Source organism: Ambystoma mexicanum, chromosome 7p (assembly GCF_040938575.1).
Source record: "Ambystoma mexicanum isolate Mex_15411 chromosome 7p, UKY_AmexF1_1, whole genome shotgun sequence".
Lineage (NCBI taxonomy): Eukaryota > Metazoa > Chordata > Amphibia > Caudata > Ambystomatidae > Ambystoma > Ambystoma mexicanum.
This window is the reverse complement of record NC_090939.1, coordinates 184,740,567-184,756,752: the sequence shown is the minus strand read 5'-3', so window position 1 is coordinate 184,756,752 and position 16,186 is coordinate 184,740,567.

The following is a 16,186-nucleotide window of genomic DNA, read 5'->3' as shown; positions in this document are numbered from 1 at the left end:
GATTCCAGCGAACTGTGTTAATATTCTATTTTGCGAAATTGAACTGGACTTCCATTCATAAGAGAATACTTTAGGTGGCGGTTAACACCGCCCACTTTACCTCGCCTCCATAAATTCGGAATACATTTGTAGAAATTGGATTCCTTTTAGCTTGCCTACTCTCCGATTAACTATGTACACATTAAAAACATCAATGCCTCCTGGCGTGGGTCACATTACTCACCTTTCCCTTCAATTGATCCCTCCGGCAGTGTCTTTTCCAGCTGGCCACACTCGCGAGATCAATGGCAAAAGACAACCATCTAAATCTCTGTCGACGGATATTAGGCATTACTGCCAATTGAACTCCTGTAGTGCTTCCCCTTTGTTACTTCCACAGATGTCATGCCCTGTGGCCCCGTGGAAGTGCCAATCACACACCAGCTGACTCACGGTCTTCCTGCCACACATGTGCAGGATGACATACCAGATGCGGTTCTATTGGCAGCAATGCCCCAAAGAAATCCAGGACCGATCCAGAACCTGAACAGGAATGCGTCCCCTCTTAATTACACCAGTGAGCCTCTTCAGACTACTTTGACAACTGATGTGCTAATCCATTCAAAAGAGTCACATCAATTGCCTATACTTCATTCTGAAATTGTCCAACAGACTCACACTTCTTTGCCGTTGCAACCTCTCTCTATTCTATGATTGCTATGCCAAGACCCATTAATGCCTGAGAATCTACCATGAAAGTGGACATAATACTGCCGCAACTTGACACTCTATTGCATCCTTTGCACATCCAAGCCAACCATAAATGATCCATCTTCCAACGCGCATCAACTAATATCTGTTCCTGAAGCTGATCCTATTTAAATTACTGATCCAATCTACACTATAGCATATAAATCAAGACCCATTGTTGTTTTCCCATGTTCTTTCAACAAATCTATCGATACCCCAGACGAACCTTTGTTTGAGTTATTTAAGAGTAAGAGACATCACAAGAAAGGTAAATTAATACAATGGCCCTCATTACAACACCGGCGCTAAACCATGGCACTATTAGCACCATGGTTGCTGCTGGTATTGTAACAAGTCCGCCATGGTGAAATGGGGAAGTACCACCCCATTCCAAGGTTGGCGGGGCAGTACTTCCCCATTTCACCATGGCCCTTCCCCATTCCCATTTTTGGCCCATAGGGCATGGTGGGAATGGGAAAGGTGGTAATTACGGTACCGCAAATTGCGGTACCGTAATTAGCACCAAGGTCCCTTTGCAGGTCCATTCCTTAACGGCTGGTAAAACCAGCCGTTAAGGTGGGAACCCGCAAAGGGATCTCGTAATCAGGCGCTAAGGGATTACCAGTACCAGTACCCTTACCGGTACCAGTAATCCCTTAGTGCCAGAGTCGTAATGAGGTCCAATGTCATGATAAAAAACCAAGAACCAGTCTGCTCCTCCAAAATCTGCTTCAAGTAGCTCTAAAAATGCATAGATTCCCTAACAATTCTGAGTAAGAAACCTAGCATGCTGAGTCAAATAACTCCTCAAAACTCAGCTCTCACCCGACCACCCAAAGGGAAAAAGAAAATACATCAGTCTCAAGCCTCCCAACATTCCCTTTCTCAGACTAATGTGACTTTGCCTATTTCCTTGGACCCAAATGACCTAAACAAATCCCTGGATCCACCCTTGAGGAACTACACTTAATCGATTTGTCCACCTATTCCACCACGTCCCTTACCCCACGCTCACTTCCAGATTGCCACTTATCTGTCTATGAAAATGTGCCCTTATGAAATGAGACTGATCCAACTGTTGAGATCAGTAAGTCTCTTGTATCTACCGATGATTTTACTACCTGGAAGAAAGGAGGCAGCATCGCGTGGTATCATCAGCCCTAATATTCTGTCTAGATCTATAAACCGTGATAAGTCTTCATCGCAACCTTGGCATCTTCCAAATCGAGCAGCTCCCTCTTGGGACTCTCATTCTAGATAATCTAGCCAATATGAATATAACAACCCAGCTTGTAGAGCTATCACAATTAATGAGCATCCCAAGGTTGCATCTCTTGGATCAGAAAACACAAGACACTCAGATTGCTTACAATTGCTAATGAAAGATAGGCAGAGATATGAACTACAATTCTTACCATGCTCAAATCAATCCTGAGTTTAAAAGCCATCCAAACTGAGCATATCAACTATATTCAATTCATTGATCATCGCAAATTAGATAAAGTTCAACTAATAATTCCTTCTCGACCAGTCAGACAAATATTATGGGATGCAAAAGAACAACTTCAACACTGTGGCCTTAACCTGCCTATAGCCAGTGAGACATATCCCAGTAATTTGATCACAAAAGCCCCCTCGGAGCATATATCTTTAAAGAGAACTTTATTCTCACCTCCTGAACCATTAACTATTACTTGGCATGGAGATCAATGTGCTCTTGTACGAGATGTTACTTTTCAACAACCTCTCCAAGCGACTCTTGGACTTGGCTTACAAAGGAAATTAAGAATAATTTGACTACCTCCACCCATTAATGCCATGTTTCTAAATAGATCACCAAGTTAAAAGTTGTAGTTTGGAACACTCGAGGATTTAAACATCTTTTATCCCAAACTGAATCAAATCTCCTTACCACCTTTGACATAATTCTCCTATAAGAAACCTGGATAACTACAGCTCCTATTTGGCCTGGGCGAGAGGTTTGTTGGGTTCCGTCAATAAATAATTCAAAAGGTCACCCATCAGCTGGACTCCTTACAGCCATTAAATTAAACCTTAGCTATATCCTGACTCCCTGGTCCTCTCCTCATCCATTCATACAACTAACTAAACTTTTCCCCCTACCTATGTATAGGCCTCAAACTAAAAATACAGTGATCCTTAATTTGTATTAGAACTCTTCTGCTATATCTGAGGATATTATCTTATCACCTGTAAGTCTCATGTTAGATCTTGAAATGCCAGATGCTACAACAATATATGAAAAAAGGTAGCAGGCGCTCCTCTCCAGAAAGAACATGGCATGATAACCTGTTCTGAGATGAGAGTTTGCATCACATGCTTTTTGCTCACTGTAGCTTTCACAGATGGGAAATATCCATTTGCATATCAGTCTTTGTCCCATCCACATGAGCAGTCCAGCACTGAAATGCTATGGCAATTCCTCTCTGAACAACAGTACCAACAGCAACCCCATACACGTGTTTTCAGCTTTGTTGGGCCTCATCAGTGGGGTGAAGCTATGCCTCTCTGAGCACAGTGATCAGGGAGTCCACGTCTGGTTGCCCCCAGGTAACCCAAGGTGACCACCCCATGTTCCTTGCAAATATTTCAAAAAAGGTAGCAGGCGCTCCTCTCCAGAAAGACCATGGCATTATAATCTGATCCTTAAGATTTTAAGTAAGAATAATCCGGTGAACGTGGTCATCAGGCACTACCATAGGTGCCTCCAAAAAAGAAACTTGGTGAGAAAGGAATCGGGGAAGTGCCCCCCCTTCGAATCATCGAAGATGAACTCTAGTTCTGCATTGCCTTTTCTTTTCAAGACTTCAGTGTGTCTCAGTCCAATGTTAAAAAGCTCCTGTGGTTCAATAAAAATAGCCTTTTATTTCACTCCCTGTTTAGCAGCTACAAAGAGTGCCCCAGAAGAATCACAGTCCAATGTACTCTTTATCTGTCTATTGGACAGTCTATGCGTCCTTCTTCCTTTCATTGATCTATTCTGCACGTGCTGAACTGCTTCTCCGACGCTTGCTTCCGACTGGGGTGGGGGTGAGGGTGACTCTCTGGTGTAGACTTTCCCATCGCCGAGGAATATCCAAGCTTCTCTTCCCAAGACTTTTACTGCTGATGGCATATCTGTACATGCTGAAAGGAACCATTAGGTCGCGGGATAACTCCTCTGACTGTTTGCAGCATGTCCCCAGCAGTAAACCTTTGACATACAATGCAATTTACTACATAAAATGCAACGTGTTCTAGCAGGTCCGGTACGAACCAGTCCTCCATAATAGTAGCTGCAAGGCTTTCTCTAGTGACATGCGCAGGGTAGTGCAGCTATTCCAATGCCACCCTTAATAAGGCTACAGGCATCACTGGTTTACAGTGCTTTTCTGTCACCACAATTGTTCGGAAGGGGTTAAAGAACACCCCCTCTGTGTCCACAGATCTTTCTCATCCTGTGGTGCTTCCCCTTGAACCTCCATTAATTGAGTTTTAGACAATTTATTAAAACTTTCATTCACATTCATCATCACCACAATTCTTTCAGTCACATCAGGAGTGTCAAAGTTGTCAAAGCTCATTATTTCCACTGAATATGCAACTCGTTTTGCCTCTTCATCTGTGGCTTCGTTTCAGCACAAAATAAAGTCTGATCCTTTAGTGTGCGCTGCGCACTTGAGGACTGCAATGCTTACTGGGAGATGTAGTGCTCTAATAAGTCTTTACAATGATGCAGCGTGTTGCACTGGAGTGCCATCTACTTGGAAGTAGCCCCTCCTATTACAACGTGCTAGTCCTGCGTGTACTGTCAACGTCAAATAGGTGGAGTCACTGTACACCGTTACTTCCTGGTCTGCGTGTTTCTCAAGCACGACAATCAGCACCACTAATTCTGCAGCCTGTGCTGAAAAGTGAGACAGTAGTCATGCACTTATCAATACTTCGAATTCCCGATTAGCCCTGTGTTTTACCACAGCGGCACCTGTATATTTCTGTCCATCATTTTGATCGATTTTTGAGGAACCGTCAATAAAGAGAATTTCCCCAGCTGCTCAAGCATTTTCCTTCACCTTTGGAATCTCATCGTAAAATTCCTCATAATATGAGCCATCATGTGCATGCTCGTCTTCTGCCAGTGGGTCCGCTGTAAACATAGCAGGGTTCACTACTTTGCATCTGCCTATTTTTATCGCTGGATTCGATATGATCACCTCATAGGCAGAAGCCCTTTGAGATGTCAAAGTACTTTGGGGTTCTCCAAAATTGCAAATAAAGCATGCTCAACAAATAACGTCATGGAACACCCCATCACTATGCTGGCTGCTTTCTCCATAGTGAACGCGGCAGCTGCCAAAGATCGTTCACAAGGGAAGTGACCCCTCATTACTGGGTATAGAATCCCACTGTAATATGCTAGAGGCTTATACCCCAACATGTTTCTCTGCGTGAGGACTGCTGTCATGACTGTGCCATTTGTGTGCGAAAACAAAAAGAATTCCTCAGCATAATTGGGAATCCCTAAAACTGGAGCTGTGAAAATTGCCTTTTTCAACTCATCAAACCCTTCCTCCATTTCCTCAGTCCAGGCAATCTTTTCCTGTGTTGCCTGTGCCTATTTCAGAGCCTCTAACAAGGGTCTTATATATGAACTATAATCGAATACCAATGCTCTAACATAATTGCATGGTCCCAAAAACCTTTGCATGTGCTTTATCGTGTGTGGCTTTGCTGTTTGCAAAATAGCCTCATCCCTTACAGGTGTAACTTTTTTTCCTTCATGCGAAATTAACTGCCCTATATATAACACCTCTTCTTGACAATACTGCAATTTCTCCTTGTCTACTTTATATCCTTTCTCAGCTAGAATAATCATTAGCTGAACTGAGCCCTGTCTGCACTCTTCTTCTGATGTGCTACAGACTAAAATGTCATCCACGTATTGCAACACAACACTTTGCAAATCAATATAAGTCCATCTGCAGGACTCTATTGAAAATCGGTGGGGACTCACGGTACCCTTGGGGTAATCTTGTGCTTTTTAACTTCGCCTGTCTGAACGTAAATGAATCTTCATGCAATGGGATTGAGAAAAATTAATTTTTCAAGTCAATCACAGTGAAATATCGCGCCTCAACAGGGATACTACATAAGATCGTCGTTGCATTAGGAACTAGAGGGAACTCGGCCTCTACAATCTGTACAGGGTACACTGCAGTATTGCATGGTGACTCTGACGTCACTAAAATGCCTTGATACACCATGGCGAATATTGTCCTAAGAATACCCTTGTCTGCCTACTGAGGCATGGGATACTGACGTGCTCGAGGCAAAATTGCTCCTGGCTTCAACTGAATCTTAACTTCTCCAACCCCCATTAATAGGCCTACGTCATAAGGGCCTGTAGTCCATAATGAAACTAGCACTGTCGTCATGTCTTCATCAAAAAATGCGGGACGCTGCCTTGCTATCATCATTTTCTGGGGAACTTTGTATCTTATAGTCTTAATCCAATAAATGATACTCACTTCAAATACTACTTCGTCATCTGATGGGTGGTCTCTAAACATATCCTCGTCAGTAACGTCAGTCAACCTGTAACCCTCTCCAATGACAATCACTGTGCTCCATGTCCTGCCATCAATATCAACTCCTTCAAGCATAGCTAACTCTCCTTGCACTGTAGCTGCTTGTAATTCTAAGGGAAAGACTCGTCCCCCCTCTTCATCCATAGGTATCCTCGGTCTGAACAAAAATTCATCAGGTATTCTCACAGTCATGCCCACTAAACCAGGTAGCCATGTTAACAAAAAGCATACTCCATAGTGAAAGACCTTTGGTTCTAACGGTAACCCTCGCATGGCCATTTGCCCTGTAAATGTCATGATAAATTCACTTATGTTTAAATAATGCATTTCTGGCCTTGAACACACTATACCTTCATCAGTAAAACAAATTGTCATATTCAACTTTGTCATTAAATCGTAGCCCAGTATATTAACTAGTGTCTGCCTTGAATACAATAATGGCACAGACATATCACATTCTCCTTTAGAGACTGGCAATCTTTCAGTAAAAGGAACTCTACTTGTAGCTCTTGTGAAACATTCAGCATTCATGGCATGTCCCGATAATGTAAATTCCCCATCCTGTATACATGAGCGTGTCGCACCCGTGTCTACCAAAAAAGAAAACGATTTGCCTCCTACAGTGACATCAACCCTTGGTTCCTCTTAGGGATTGGGAGTCACAGATAGCACTGAACACATCAAGTCACCCAGTGAGGTGTCCTCTTGTGGGTACATGCTTATTCTCATGCCTGTGAAAGGATTCCCTCCCTCAATGGTAACACCCCCTATCCTAGGAGTCAGTAACTGCCCCGTGTTTGGGCCCTGCTGTATCTGCATGGATGTGTGCTGTGACTGCCCTTGCGGCAGATTCAATGGTGCTTGCTGTGGTTGCAAAGCCTGTTGCATTCTCGGCGCTTGTGCTTGCTGCACTTTCTGATTTTGAACAAACCCATCCCTACTTTGTTGGCTATATGTGGATAAGCGGTCCCTCCTCTTGAGAAATGCCCATTCTGCACAAACCCTTGGTTCCTACATGTTCACGCTAGGTGCCCTGTCTTTCCACATGTCCAACATGCAAGAGGGAGTCTCCTAAATTTCCCTCCCTGCATGCCCTGATTGTCATTCTGCATATCTTGAAACCCATCTTGGTTATTCTGGAAATTTCCATGAATATTCGTGAAGCCTCTACCTCGGAAGCTTCCCCTATCCCTTGGTACGAATCCATTATTACCTTGGTCAAACTACCTTTGGTTATTCACTTTTGGCATGCCTGCTGCTTGCTGCGATCCTGGCCCTTCTCCACTAGTCAACATCGCCACTTCTATGGTGTATTTTGACTATTTATTTTGCACTAACTTTGCTTCGTCAACTTTCCTAACGTAATCTTTCCTCCAATTTTTCTCTTGCAACAATCGGAAATAATACACAACCGTCAGCTGTATTTCTGACCATGGTTTTGTTACGCTCACCTGGTCTCCACAGGGGCGCCGAACGAAGCTGACGGCAACTGTCTCCACCATTGTGACAGGTAGCGAAGTGGTGAATGGCTGCACGTGCCCTCTCCGTTTTGCCCTTTCGTCACGAATGAAGATTTGCCTAAAATGTTGAAACGAAATGTTAACTAGCCATAAGGAGGAGGGCCGGCTCCCACCTCCCGTGACCTCCTTGTCCACCCCTCTACTATGTCTCACCTTAGAGTTATGAATGGCAGACTCTCCATCCTGTGACTGTATGCAGGGGTGCGTTGTAGTTCATGGATCTAGTTACTTCACTGATCCTGCAGATTACTGTAGAGTTCCAGACAACTGTATCTCTGTGGGTAAGTCTTTATGCCAATATTTCTTGGTGTGGAATGCTTTAGAGTTTAAGTTGCCAAAAGTTCACTACTGTGCTTATTTCTTTGCAGATCCCCTTTTTGATGCACGGATGAAGAGTGTCTCCGCTCCACAAATGATGAGCAGAATTCCGGAGGTGAGTTTCAACTCTAGTGCGATGTGATAATGTCTAAAAATATGGTATTGTTCTTCTATGCAACTAACCTGCTGTTCCTTTTCAGTTCTGCAGTTGCGGTGACTCTGGAGCGGCGATCGCGTGATGGTGTCTCAAGGGACCGCAAGAGTGTGCAGCCTTCGGGTGAGTATTAGAGCTGCGTATGGTTGAAATGTCTTTAATGAGGCCTTTTTCCTCTGCGCGGCTAACCTGATGTTTCCTTTCTGTTCGGCAGGTGCTGTAGCTCCGGAGCGGCGATCGCGTGATGGTGCCTCTATGGATCGCAAGAGTGAGAAGCCTTCTGGTGAGTATTAGCGCTGCGCAGTGTTGAAATGTCTTTAACATGGTCCTTTGCTCTGCGCGGCTAACCTGATGTTTCCTTTTCTGTTCGGCAGATGCGGCGGCTCCAGAGCGACTGAGGTGGAGCGTCAGGTAAGGACCTTGTTCTTGTTTTTTCTCTCTCTTCCTTTCTTTCCTTACAGGCAATGGTTTGTGAAGACCAGGACAGGCGTGGCTGAAGACCGGGCTGAAGCTAGCAGACACAGTGAGCGTTACTCTGAAGGAGTGCAGAATAACGTGAAGCGTGTTCTGTTCTGAGGGTGTGGTTTATATAGCCTCAAAGAAGTAGTCCCAAGGTGAAGTAGTTCCTCCAACCACACCGGACTGAGTCCAGGAAGTCTTTAGGCAATCCTTTGGGGTCTTAAAGGTCCCCATAGGTGCCGGTACCTGGGGCAGGCTGGTCTGCTCCTGATGTCTGGGGGCAAGCACCGTGACAGGTTTTGCCTCCATACCCACCAATTTCTTGAGCTGTCTTTGCACTTGATCTGGCAGCGCTTGACATAATATATGGTAAAATACAGGTATTGATTTCCCCCACTGTTCCCGCGTTTCCAAAAATCTATTCCTCCTGAAAATTCTGAATGTAAACAAGAGGATCCTCCCCTTCGTGTATTTTTCGTGTCATTATAGCTCCCATATCTGACATATCTAGATATTGCACTCTAAGCGCTTTCCAGACTGCAACTCTACAATTATTAAACGGTGCCCCATCCTGAGCAGTGTTCTTCACAGTGACACCTGTATATCCGGCTCTCAACAAAATGTCATCAGCTCTCTCCACAAGGATCGCGGCTAGAAGACCTTTAATGTCTCCTATGGCTAACATATTTCCTCCTGTCATTTTCTGTAATTCATGTATCCATTTCCCAGAACCGGAAGTCAAACTATGGAGTTTACACCTTAGATTATCCTTATCCATCTGTAGCCAAGGTATAAACTGTGGTCTGGCCCCTCCTTTCTCTAACAAAGGAAACTGCAAGATCCCAAAATCCCATTCATCCCCCATCGTCCCCCATCGTCTGCCTGTCCAAAGCAGGGACAAGGGTTCCACACCGTCTTCTTCCCGATAGTGACCTTAGCCTACTCATGTAAGGTGACGAGTCCCCCCTCTCACTAAGGGATCGCCCTCTGAGTCAACCTGGCCGCGTCAAAGACTGTGACGTCCGTCTTTTGAGTAGGTTCAAGTCTGACCATATTACTTCTCTGTCTGTCGGAGAACATCCCTGAAGGCTACATGCATTAGCTCCCTCCTCCCCACGGAAGGTTTCTCTGTCGTCATCTGACATATCCTGTGCCCAACTTGTGTGACTTCCCTCCTTCTCGGTTCTGTTCAAAGTTTGCCTGTCCAAATACAAAGCTCTGTGTTCAAGATTATACAAACATCCCTCTTTTCTCTTGGCCTTGCGACTGCGTATTTTCAAATCGATCATTTTTTCCCCTACCTTTTGATTCTGTTTTGGTCCTCATATAATGATAGACCTTATCAATTTTGTCCACAATGCTTCTTATGTCAGAATTATCTTCTAGATTTGCTCTGGATGTACCTGGCATTGGTTCATGTGTCGGGAGAATTCTTCTATATCTTCCCATGCTACTAGTGGAATTGGTTCCATTAGCTCTTTCTCTATATGATCAATGTCGCATGCCCTTTTCCTCCTTATTTAGTTCTATCTCTTCGTCAAGCTCTCTCCGTTTCCATGCTCCCTCTCTTACTCTTTCCTCATCCTGTCTTTTCACTTCTCTTCTCTTGTTTGCCTTACGTATTTGTTCATCCCTTCGTCTTTATATTCTTTCTGTTCTTCCTCTTCCTCTCTCTTTTTTTTCTAGCTTATCCTGTTCTTCGATTGCTCTCTGCCTGTTATCATATCTCCTTTGGTCTTCTGCTCTTTCTTGCTTTCTCAGCTGCTCATCTTGATCCAGCTGATCCTGTCTTTGTCTATTCATTCTTTTGGCCTCATCTTCTTTCAATCGTTCCTCTCGTTTCCTCTCTTTTTCTATCTTGTTCGTTCTGATCTTCCTTTTGCCTTACTTCCTCAATGCTCTTTCCGTCAAGTTTGAGCAAAATGTGACCGCCCATCCATTGTTTGTGTATGAGCGCTACCTCATCAGCCTTATTTATCTTTTTATCTCCTGCCCTATGTCTAGGGATGTACTTAGTCGATCACTTCTCTCCTTGTCCCCGTGGGACTTTAAAAATCACATCTCTTTCTGGAGTTTTTTGTGGACTTTCGTTGCTGCTATGTGCAGGCGATTCATATGCCGGGTTGCTGTACCCTATTGCCGCCTTAAACTCTCTCAATGTGTACACTCTGTCATCCTTCGTACTATCGCCATTTACTTTAGGTGCAGCGGGGGAGCAGAATGCTCCTCTCCCCCTCTTTGCACTGGTTAAGCATCCAGTCTTCAGGAGGTGGGTCTTCCCGTTCCTCCTGGTACATTTTCCAGTGCTCTAAGCTCGCTAGCCTCTCTTCCAACTTTTTCCCCGTGTATGCTGCGTGCAAGTATGTCGTCATGTGTTGTAAAACTGATGTTGCTAGTGCTCTCCCTTGTGGCCATGGTATGAACATCTTATCTGTCATGCCCTCTACTCATTCCGCACTGTACTGCTTAAGGTTGGGTGCATGTTTTGGCAACTGTTTGCACAGATGTATAAGCAGAGTAATATCCTCCATTTTGACTAGTCACACTTGACTGTCAATACTTACCGTTGTTTTTACACTTTTACAAATACTTTTCAGAAAAATAATACAATATGAGCGTGCACCAATCCTCGCAGCTCCAAGCCTTTTATATCACGTTCAATTTCAATCTATTTTATTCACTAAACACTTTCAGTTAAATAAATAAATAAATACATTTCAAATCTCTGTGCTTTCTTTCCCATTCTTTCAATTTTAACTCTTTCTGCACCACATACATATTAGACAACATACAAACAGATAGACAATACTGACAAACTTGGCCGGCCCACATATATCTCTCAGTCCACCCTCTTTGTGACTGTTCTTGCCCCTACAATTACTCCTACGGAGTGTGAGCTGTTCCCTTTAACAGAACAATCTGCTTGTAGTCTACATCATCCAACCTGGTACTCTGAAACAGCTCCTTCTATACATCAATTGATGTAGGCTTCGGGCTTATCATATAGTTATTCCTTTATCTATGTATCTTAATTGCTTGACGCTCCTCGTCTCAAGTCAATTGCTTAATAACTCGACGCTCATCCTCTCGAGCTTTTTACCCCAACCAACCCTCTGTTACGTATTGCCCCTTATCACTTTCCCCTACTTCAACACCCATTTGTATTTTACCCCCTCACTCAGTCTACTCACCATTCGCGTTTTCGACTTCCGACTCTCGGAATTGTTGCCTCCTCAATCAGCCTCTTCAGCCTTTGGTCCGCTCAGCTTCCTGTTGGAATCGGGAAGGGATTCTGTTTGAAACTGAGGGCCCATCCCACCTGCACTTGCAAGAATTTTAAAATAACTGCTACTATCTACAGGGATCTTCACTTCCTTCCAGCTGAATGGCAGAGGACGTCCGATATTTCCGAGACCCTAATGCTCACTTAGTCGACGGATTTTTAACCATCCTCTCCGCTACCACATGAACTGGGTTTATCGACCCAGCCCTTTAAGACAAGGTAGCAATACTTTGAGATGGATGGGGATGCAGATGTCATGGTCACAGGGCAAGGGCCACTATCTTTATCATCTAAAGGGTCCAAATGGACCCCGTCCTGTTATGCTCACCTGATATCCCCGGGGGCGTCTGAAAGGCTCTGAGATCTGGCACCCTGGATGCGTAGTTGCCGAGTGCTGAATAATGAATCTGCAATTACAGAAGGGAGGATTGGTGATAACTTTCTCCAATGGGTGAATCTCCCACCTCCCTCTGACCAATTCCCTTCCCACTGGGTTCTTTTCTCACCTTAGTTATTTGTAGGGTGAGATATTTGTCCTGCGTTTCTTGTGCAGAGGCGCTTGATGTTTGTTGGCGAGCTGCCTGAGTTGCTTCACTGGTGCAGTACGCCTTCCTTGGGCTAAGGCCTGCTGTGACCCCGAATCTGCTGGTAGGCAGGTAGGTTTGTTAATTGTAAGTCTTTGTTATGTTTATGTTGGGAATTCGTTAATGTCTTTATCTCCTTTTTTTCAGGTGCGAAGGTCTTGATGCTGTCGTGCCGGATGGAGAGGCACGTTTTCTATGTAAGAGAAAGCGCGAAGCGCACCGCCTTTATTGTCTTTTAAAGCTAACCTGTGTTTTCTTCGTCTTCTCCTCACAGGCCGCAGTGGTGCTGCGAGTGGATGAGAGCGCGATGAAAAACAGGCCCCCGGAATCTGTTAAGGTAAGTACAGCGCTGTGCAGTTGTTTAATATTGAAAGCGAACCTGAATATGTCTCTTTTCCTTTGCAGATGTTGCTATGGTGCCCCGGATGGAAGAGTGGCGTAGCGCGATGGAATTCAGGTAAGACTGATAGAATTCAATGTTTTGGAAGCGTGCGTTCTAATATTGTTTTTCCCTTTCTCGTTATTGCAGGTCGCAATGTTCAAACAACAGCTGTGGTAGCGGTTCGCCGGAAGTCCTTAATCTAGTACTCAAAGGTGAGTGATGTTTCTTCTTCTCTCGGTTTCCACAGATTGCAGGCCAGGTGAGATGCTGAGTGCTGGATGGTGTTTTCTCAGGTAAGACAGAATCATTTTGTTCTTGTTCTTGCATGATTACAGGAAGATGCTGAAGACAAGAGCTGGACATGGTGAGTGTCACGCTGCAGGTTGCAGAATAACTAGAAGCGTGTTCTGCAGTCAGGGTGTGGTTTATCTAGCCCAGGTAAAGTAGTACCAGGGAAAGTAGTTCCAGGCCTGCCACACCCAAAACACTAGACCGCATGGCTTGGTTCTTAGAACTAGACTGTGTGGGTGCTTCCATGTTGGATTTAAAGGCCCATGTACATAAATGGGACCTAGTTTGAACAGCCCTTCCTTCCTACATATGAGTCTGGTGCCAAAGGCGCCAGGACTGGCTCCAGGAGCCCTTTTGCAGTGGTGGGTGTTAAGGCCCTCAGGGTTCTGGTGGGAGCCTGCTTGTGGCACAACTTATGCCCCCTCACAGTGGTCATGACAGCCCTGGCGCCTTTGGCGCCAGACTCATAAGAAGGTGTGCTCTGCACACTTTGTGTCTGGGGCACATGTTACTTCCTCCCCAGCAGGCTCCCCATGTGCATCCAGGCTAGGTGTGGCCATAAGGATACATTGGGGTGCACGTGCAGCAGTCTCTGGGAGTGGCAAGGTGGGGCCACAGGCGGAGCCAAAGGGGTGTGGCTGGGACCAGGTTATTTAAGCATGCCCCACCCACATGCAAGCGCTTCGCGTTAGTCTGCTTCTTGCAGCGTAACGCTTACCGCCGCCTGAAGCACTATTACCTGATTCCTGTTCATCACCTTCAGCATGCATCTCATCTGATTCCTGTACGACATCTTCAGTGCTCACCTTACCTGACTCCAGCCACACCATTGCTTGAAGCGCAGTTTACCTGAATCCGGCACCTCATCTTCAGCACGCTCCGTATCTGCTTCCAGCAACACCATTGCTCGAAGTGCAGCTTACCTTACACCAACAACACCATCGCCGGAAGTGCATCTTACCTGACTCCTGCAATTCCATCGCCTGCAGCGCATCGCATCTTACCTGATTCTCATTGTCATCAGAGTCGAGGTGCATCCTCACCTGTTCCCGGCGTCTAACTACGCGGGAGCTCTTCTTCTCGCCCAGCATCCTCACAGATCCATCCATCCAGTAACCGCTGGCAGGTCTTTGGATAGCCGCCCCCCGTCTGAAGCCGCCAGGCCTTCCCTGCAAGAGAAAAGGACACACAAGGTTAGAGACTACTTAAATATCTTACGCTTGGTCGCGCAACACATAATCCTTGCGCTCGATCTTGAAACCCCAATTTACCTTCTATTTGGGAACCTTGTAAACCCCTCTGGCACTCATTTGGACTTGCTCCTAACACCACTACTCAGCGTGGCCTTCTTCACACCTACTGGGGAGAGGAAAGACATTACAAGGGTTACGGACAATAATCACGGAAAAAAGACATTGCAAAAGGATACAAACAATAATCATTGTTAACAACACTTACCTTCAAAGTGGTTCAGCCACAGCCGGTCTGGGCTGCCACGCACACGGACCAGTGAAGCAACTTGGTCCATCAGAGGCGCCCCTGCAGTTGTGAAGCATGACGGAGAGCTCATCCCCATAAGAAAACAGGTGAGACTATATGGGTATACGCATGCTCACCTCATTCTGGAATGAAGGGTTCGACGGAAATCATAGTTCAACCAAAGCATTGTCACTGCCTCTTGTATTCTCTCAGGGGCAGTGCCAGCAACCAGAGCAGCCCACACTACAGAAGCAGGGGAAGAAGTCTGATCCAGGGGAGCCAAGTCCCCGCAGAGAGACCAGGTGAGTGTAACAGCAGGCGATACTCAAACATCAATAATCAAACTCACTCAGGAAGTTGGCAAATCACATCTGTTTTATTTGCAATTGTCTAAATTTTGCAATTGTCCAATTGTCTAAAACAGGGAGTTACAACGAACATCGACAATTCTCTCGATCTTCTCGCTCAGCAAGTTTCACAAAAAAGCAGGTTATATAGTAAGAACGCATCATTACTAACGCCATCCTACGTAGTAAACTGCAAAAACCTATTTGAGAAAGTGATAGGATTAGAGGGAACATCTAGGTATACGTTCCATACTTGTTGGGAAAGTGATTGGATCTCTAACATCAGGTGGGACAACTAAACCCTCTTCTAGAGCAGGTCACTACGAACGTCATGAAATACACAACGTCCCATTGGTTGCACAAACTATAGGGCTCTTTACTATGTGGCCCTCTATGATTGTTTGGTACCTTGTATCCATCAGTACTTTTCCACATACGCCAGCAGCACGCAGATTGGCATCCAGGTGCTGGTGGGTTGGTCTTGACCATAGCTTCCCTGCAATTAGCCTAGTATCCATCATCACTCTGCTGTCTGCCAGTCGATTAGCCCTTTTATGATTGGCCTTGAGTTTGTTCTTCTTGCCTGGGAATAAGAGGGAGTATAGCATACTCTGTCTCCTGGAGTTGGTGCAGCATGTCATGATTATCTGTTTTCACTCATCCACTTCACTGAAGACCATGTTTTAGAGTTCTACTGCATTTAAAATACTCTTATTTAATGAACCACTGACATCTTCATTGTTCTCGTGCCCGTCTTCTGAACAGGAGTTTGTTATTTTCACACACTTGTAACCACTGTCTGATCATTCAGGCCCAGAGCGACCTTGGTCCAGCCTCGTCTTCCTTTGATTCACCTCTGTGATCCAATTGCTTTTCGACTGCAACACACTGGGAAAAGCCTTTCTTTATCTGGGTCCAGCTCTGCTAAAATGCATAGTGGAATCATCCATTAACTCCTACACATATATATATTTGGCGCATTCCGCAATCTGTTCACTTCATAGCTAGCCTTAAGAATGCTTGCGTTTCTTGCATCTGTACATGTGTAAAGG